This window comes from Octodon degus, unplaced genomic scaffold (genome assembly GCF_000260255.1).
Source record: "Octodon degus isolate 3935 unplaced genomic scaffold, OctDeg1.0 scaffold00122, whole genome shotgun sequence".
NCBI lineage: Eukaryota > Metazoa > Chordata > Mammalia > Rodentia > Octodontidae > Octodon > Octodon degus.
In genome coordinates this window covers 2,748,497-2,755,319 of record NW_004524698.1, presented here as the reverse complement: position 1 = coordinate 2,755,319, position 6,823 = coordinate 2,748,497, and the positions used below count along the sequence as shown (strand labels likewise).

General features: G+C 39.5%; 1 protein-coding gene and 1 pseudogene across 5 annotated transcripts in view; one reads left to right on the top strand and one right to left on the bottom strand.

Annotated features, from left to right (window-relative positions):
* The window catches only part of Zc3h13 (zinc finger CCCH-type containing 13), a 95,571-nt gene that overhangs the window by 1,016 nt on the left and 87,732 nt on the right, over positions 1-6,823 (bottom strand). The window lies entirely within an intron of this gene.
* On the top strand, positions 1,077-2,336 carry LOC105743388 (annotated as a pseudogene).

Below are 6,823 nucleotides of genomic sequence, written 5' to 3'. Positions count from 1 at the left end.
TATATATATATATATAATGGTCTACAGGGTATCACTACACAGATCAGACTTGTAGTGATCCTCCTGTTTTCAGCCTCCCAAGTGCTGGGATTTCAGGCATAGGTGCCACTGCACTCAGTCTCATTCTCTATCTCAGTGTGTCCTGGGGGTGCAGCTGACACTGGGATAAAAGTCACTGTTTCGTTTGTTCATTTGTTTGTTTTTTCTGTATTTAGGACAGGGTCCACAGGGTCTGCAGGGTCTCACTACATAGAATGGACTCCTAGTGATTCTCCTGTTTTCAGCTTCCCAAGTGCTGGGATTATAGACATGTGCCACCATGCCCAGTTTCAATCCCCATCTCAGCGTGCCCCACAGGAAGGGCCAGCATACCTGGGATCAAACCTCAGCCGCTGCACTCTGCCTAAGCACATGCTTTAGTTCGCTGAGTTATCAGGCTGACCCAAACTCACTGTTGTGAATGTGAAAAGCAACCACCCAAACCCTGCCCTGGACCTGCACTAAAGCAGCAAAAGTGATGTCCCTTGTTTGTGACAATGATGGCCACAGAGCAAGACTGGCTGAATAAGCCCTCTACTACCTGGTTTGATTCAGGGGTAAAAGGAGGTAGAGCTACACAAGAAAACACAGGAAGGGACACCTTTACAAGAAGCAGTACAGCTCTGAGGCATTTGCTGATGAAATGATAAACATGACTATGGAACGTCAAAAGCTACCATGGCCTGGATTGCCTGCAAATATATGCATAATTGAGAAAAACAGCCATGATAATGACACAAACACCTTTTTGGTACTATATCATATATTTTATTTTTAAAAGAGAGTACATGAAATTATTAAAAAGAAAAAAGAAGAAAAGAGAGTACATGGGCCAGGGAGATAGCTCAGTAGAATAAGCATGTGCCTGGCAAGTGCAGGGTCCTGAGTTCAATTCCCTCTACCGAAAAAAAAAAAAATACAAATCAGAATTAAAACAGAAAGGAGGGCTGGGTGGGGACCAGGCTTGTTGGTGAGGCGGCAGTGGCAGCTGCAGCCACTCGGCAGGAGGGTTCAGGCTTTGGGGGCCAGTGGCTACCATGATCCTGTTGGAGGTGAACAACTGCATCATTGAGGAGATGCTTGCACTGAAGTTCGAGAATGCAGCTGCTGTGAACAAACCACAAGCAGTAGAAGTGACATTTGCAGATTTTGATGGGGTCCTCTAACATATTTCAAATCCTAATGGAGACAAAACAAAAGTGATAGTATTTCTCTGAAATTCTACAAGGAACTTCAGGCACATGGTGCTGATGAGTTGTTAAAGAGGGTGTACGGAAGTTTCTTGGTGAATCCAGAATAAGGATACAATGTCTCTTTGCTATATGACCTTGAAAATCTGCCTGCATCCAAGGATTCCATCGTGCATCAGGCTGGCATGTTGAAGCGGAATTGTTTTGCCTCTGTCTTTGAGAAGTACTTCCATTTCCAAGAAGAGGGCAAGGAAAGAGAGAACAGGGCAGTTATCCACTACAGGGATGATGAAACCATGTATGTTGAATCTAAAAAGGACAGAGTCACGGTTGCCTTCAGCACGGTGTTTAAAGATGATGATGATGTGGTCATTGGGAAGGTGTTCATGCAGGTGTCCTGACCTGCAGGTTAGTCAACAAAAGTCACCTGGGAGAGGAGCAGGGAATGGAGGAGAGGACAAAGGACAGGAGACACAAGAAATGGAGACAAGACAGGAGAGTCTGATCAAGTCTCGTTTATTCAGGGAAGGTGCTGGGTATAAAAAGGGAGTGTAGGAATGAAGAAGTCTTGGCTCTTGACGTCAGCAGGTATCTAGGCAACGGAGGAAGATCCTACACCTGGGGCATAGCTCGTGATTCATGGAGAATGGGCAAGGCAGGAAGGACCAGAAACTTAACAGCAGGGGAATAGAAACTTAAGAAAATGGCTGACACTATTATAAAATGGATACCAGTTAATGGGTTCCCACATGCAGGAGTTCAAAGAAGGGCACAGAGCCAGCCACACTGCCCCCCAGGTTCTCTTCAGCCACAGAGAACCTCCTCTCGAGCTGAAAGACACAGATGCCTGTGGGTGACAACATTGGCTACATCACCTTTGTGCTGTTCCCCCGCCATACCAATGCCAGTGCCCAAGACAACACCATCAACCTGATCCACACATTCTGGGACTACCTGCACTACCACATCAAGTGCTCCAAGGCCTATATCCACACATGTATGCGGGCAAAAACATCTGATTTCTTCAAGGTGCTAAACCGTGCATGCCCAGATGCTAAGAAAAAAGAAATGAAAACAATCACAGGGAAGACGTTTTCATCCCACTAACACTTGGGAATGGGGGAAGAAGTGCTGGCGACTGAAGGCTGGACCACTTGCTGCTGGATAATCATGGCCCTTCATGTTGAACCTCTCCAGGTTCTAAGGGAGTCTCCATTTGGGTTCCATTTTGTACGTGTTTGGAAAATAATCTGCAGAAACAAGCTGTGCTTGCAAGGACTTCATAGTTCCCAAGAATTTAAAAAAAAAAAAAAAAAAGGAATTCCACTTGATCAACTTAATTCCTTTTCTTTTACAGCCCCTCCCTCACACCCCTTCCCTCACACTCTCTTTTTCAAGCTATTTCGCTTTGCAATATGTTACTCATAATGAGTTGCAGGATAATGCAATCTTAACTTGTTTTCTCCTAAGTATTTGAGTTCAGAACTCCTGTATCTAAACAAATATGGCTGGGGTCATTAATAAAGAAAATCTTTCTATCTTAAAAAAAAGAATTAAAACAGAAAAAATACAAATGATGCAGTTTTTCACTTAACAAAGTAGTATGAATTTCACCGTATTTGTTGTAATACAGAATGCTGTCTTCCAACCAGTTATTCACATTACCACATACATGCATGTAAAATTGGAAGAAAGAAAAAAAGAAATATATAAGAAATTAAGAGACAAAGTAGAAACACTTGAAAAATGGATACAAAACAAATTAAAGCACCAACTCCTTCTTCCATAAACTAGCAGAAATGCAGTTTTCCAAACCCGTCTGCTTACATACATAGATGTTTCTTTCCCCCACTCTCTCTCCCCTGTCCTTCTCTACAACTCAGTAACTCCTTCCAATAAGTTCATTCTCTTCTACCAGTGTCTATTGTACCCTTTGGATTCCATTTTTCTCTTTCAGGTTCTCACACTAAGGAGACTATGAAGTTTGCACATGAGGATCTGATTTATTTCACTTAAATGTTCTCTAGTTGCGCCCATTTACCATCAAAAGACTCAAATTTATCCTGTTTTATAGTGGAATAATATTCCATTGTGTAAAAATACTACAACTTCCTTATCCATTATTCAGTTGATAGGCATCCGTATTATTTCCAGGATTTTAGCTATGATAAATTGCTGCTATAAACATGGGTGTACATATATTGCTGTGATATGAGGTTTTCAGTTGTTCTGGAAAAATACCCAGGAGGGGAATATCTGGCTTCAATGGGATCTGCAATCCCAGCTTTTGGAGGAATCTCTACACTGGTTTCCATAGTGACTGTACCAGTCTGCACTGCCACTAACAGTGCAGAAAAGTTCGTGTTTCTCCACAGCCTCTCCAGCCTTTGTTACTGGCTGACTTCTTGATGTTAGCCATTCTTTCTTGGGTGAGATAGAATCTCAGTGCTATTTTAATTTGCATTTCTCAAATGACCCATGATGTTGAACATTTTTCATGTATTTACTTGCCATTTGTATTTCTTCCTCTGAGCAGTGTATAGTCATCTCAGATGCCCATTTTTGGATTGGGTCTTTGAATTTGAGGGGCTTTTTAAAAATTTCTTTGTATGTTCTAGAAAGCCTTTGTCTTAGAGACAGATAGCTATGATTTTTTTTTCCAGTTTGTGAGTTTTCTTTTTATTCTGTTGGAAATTTGCTTTGAAGTGCAGAAACTTTTCAAAAAGATGAGATCCCAGTTGTTGATTCTTTGAAATATTTCCTGTGCAGTTTGGTTTTTGTTCATGAACCCTACCTACCCCTATGTCTTTAAGATTTCTATCTACATTGTCCTCCAGAAGATTTAGTATTTGTTTTAATGTTTAAATCTTTGCTATTTTGACTGTAGCTCTGTGCATGGTAATAGGCCAGGGTCTATATCCTTCAGCATGTGAAGCCAATTTTTCCAGCACCACTTATTAAAGAGGCTTTTTTTCCAGTGAGCCTATTTGGGCCCTTTAGCAAAGAAAAGGTGGCTGAGTTTGTTTGCACTTGTGTCTGTATCTTCTAATCTGTTCCACTGATCTTCAGATCTGTCGTTATGTCAGTACCTTACTGATTTTTTTCACAGTAGCTTTACAGTATAATTTCAGGTCAGGGATTTTTATACCTCCTGCCTTTCTTTTGTTTCCCAGGATTGCTTTTGATATTCTGGGTCTCTCATGGTTTCAACTGAATTTGAGGAAAGTTGTCTGTGTGAGATATACTAATCGTATTTAGTTGGGATTACACGGAATCTGTAACAACTGTGGGAGTGTGGCCATTTTCACACTGTTGGTTCTTCCCATCCAGGAGCATTGAATATTTTTTCCATTTTCTCAAATCCTCTTCAAACATTTTTCTCAGAGTACTATAATTTTCACTGTATAAAATCTTTTACTTTCTTTGTGAGATTGGTTTTTATTTTTTTGCTTTTGGATGTTTATGTGAAAGGCGTGGTTTGCCTAATTTCTCAGTGTATTAGTTCTTTGTGTACAAAAATGCTACTGATTTTTGAGTGTTGACTTTGTATTCTGCTACATTGCTGAATTTGGTGATCAAATCTACAAGACTCTGGGTGGAATATTTGGGGTCCTCTATGTAGAGTATCATGTCATCTGCAAATAATGATAATTTCACTTCTTTTTTTTCCAATCCTTATTCCTTTTACCTCTTATCTAATTGCTCTGGCTAGTGTTTCCAGAACTATATTGAATGGGAATGGAGACAGTGGACATCTTGTCTTGTTCCTGATTTTAAAAGTTTTTGCCCATTTAGTATGATGTTGGCTGCTGGTTTGTCATTGATGGCTTTTATCAGGTTGAGATATAGACCATCTATTCCAATTCTCTGTAGGGTTTTTATCATGAGTGTTGGACTTTGTCAAAAGCTTTTTCTGAATCTATTGAGATAATCATGTGGTTTTTGTTCTTGGTTCTGTTGATGTGGTGTGTTACATTTATGGATCTGTGTATGGTGAACCATCCCTGCATTCCTAGAGTGAATCCCACTTGATCATGATGCATAATCTTCTTGATTTGCTGCATTCTTTTGCTATTTTGTTGAAGATTTTTGCATCATATTCATTAGAGAGATTGGCCTGTAGTTCTTTTTAATTGGATCTTTCTCTGGTTTTGGAATCAGAGTAATAATTACCTCTACGAATGAGTTTGGGAGAATTGCTTCCCTTTCAATTTCAATGAAGGGGCCTGCCAGTTAGCTCAGTTAAGTGCCTGCTTAAGCAAAGGCAGTCAGGCTCAGGATACTGTGGTTCGATCCTCAGATCCTCATACCTTACCAGACCTGTCCTTAAGGTAACCTGAGCCAGCAAAATAAATAAATAAAAATCCCTCAATTTCAATGAAGAGTTTGAGAAATGTTAACATTAAATGTTCTTTAAATTTTTTGTAGAATTCTGCTGTGAATTCATTGGGACCTGGGTTTTTCTTTGTTGGTATGTTTTATTAATTTTCAATTTTGTTTCTCGTTATTCGGTTATTCAGAGTATGTGTATCTTCTTGACTCAGCTTTGGCCTGTCATATGTATCTAGGAAATAGTTCATTTCTTCTGTTTTCCATCCTGTGAGAGTAAAGATTTTGGAAGCAGGTATTAATGATCTAAATTTCTCTAGGGTCTGTAGTGATTTCACTCTTTTCATTCTTTATTGCACGGATTTGGGTTTTTTCGTTCCTTTTTGATTGGGTTGACTAGGGGCTTATCAATTTTATTTATTCTTTCAAAGAACCAACTCTGATTCATTCATTCTTTGTACTGTTTTCATCTCCAAAGTCTTAATTTCTACTCTAATGTTAATAATTTCTTGCTTTGGGCTTGACTTCCTCTTCGTTTTCTAGGAGCTTGAAGTACTCATTTATTTGGGCTCGTTCTATTTTCCTAATGTGCGAATTTGCTGCTATATATTTTCCCCTTAAGATACCTTTGATTGCTTCCCACAAGTTTTGTTAAATTGTATCTGCATTTTAGTGATTATAACTATTTTTTAAATTTCTTCTTTAATTTCATCTGTGACCTTTTGGTTATTTAGGAGGTTATTTCATTTCCACATGTTTATGGTATTATTGTAGAGGGCTTTTTTGGTCAATAATTTCCAGTTTTGTGGCCCTGTGATCAGACAGTATGCATGGGATAATTTCATTTCCTTTGCATTTACCTAATAGTGCACCAGGTGCTAGTTTATGGTCTATTTTGGAGAATGTACCATATGCAGCAAACAAAAATGTGTATTTTGTTGTTGCTGGGTGAAACACTCTGTAAAGGTCTACCATGTCAATTTCTTCACAAGTTTAGTTTAGTTTTGTTCTTTGCCAATTTTTTGCTTCGTTGATTTGTGACAGCGTATATAAGTTAGCAAAAATAATGATAAACACTTGTCACCTGAAAAATATTGCAAAACAGATGAAAACATTTTGCCACAAATACTAAAATACATTACCTCCTTAAAGAAAATCAAAATAGGACTTCCGGGAACCCCCAGACCCAGTCCTAGCCCAGGTCCGGTGAGTGTGTGGAGAGCTTCCTGCTACCCTGCGCCGGCGGGACCAGTCCCAGCCCAGGC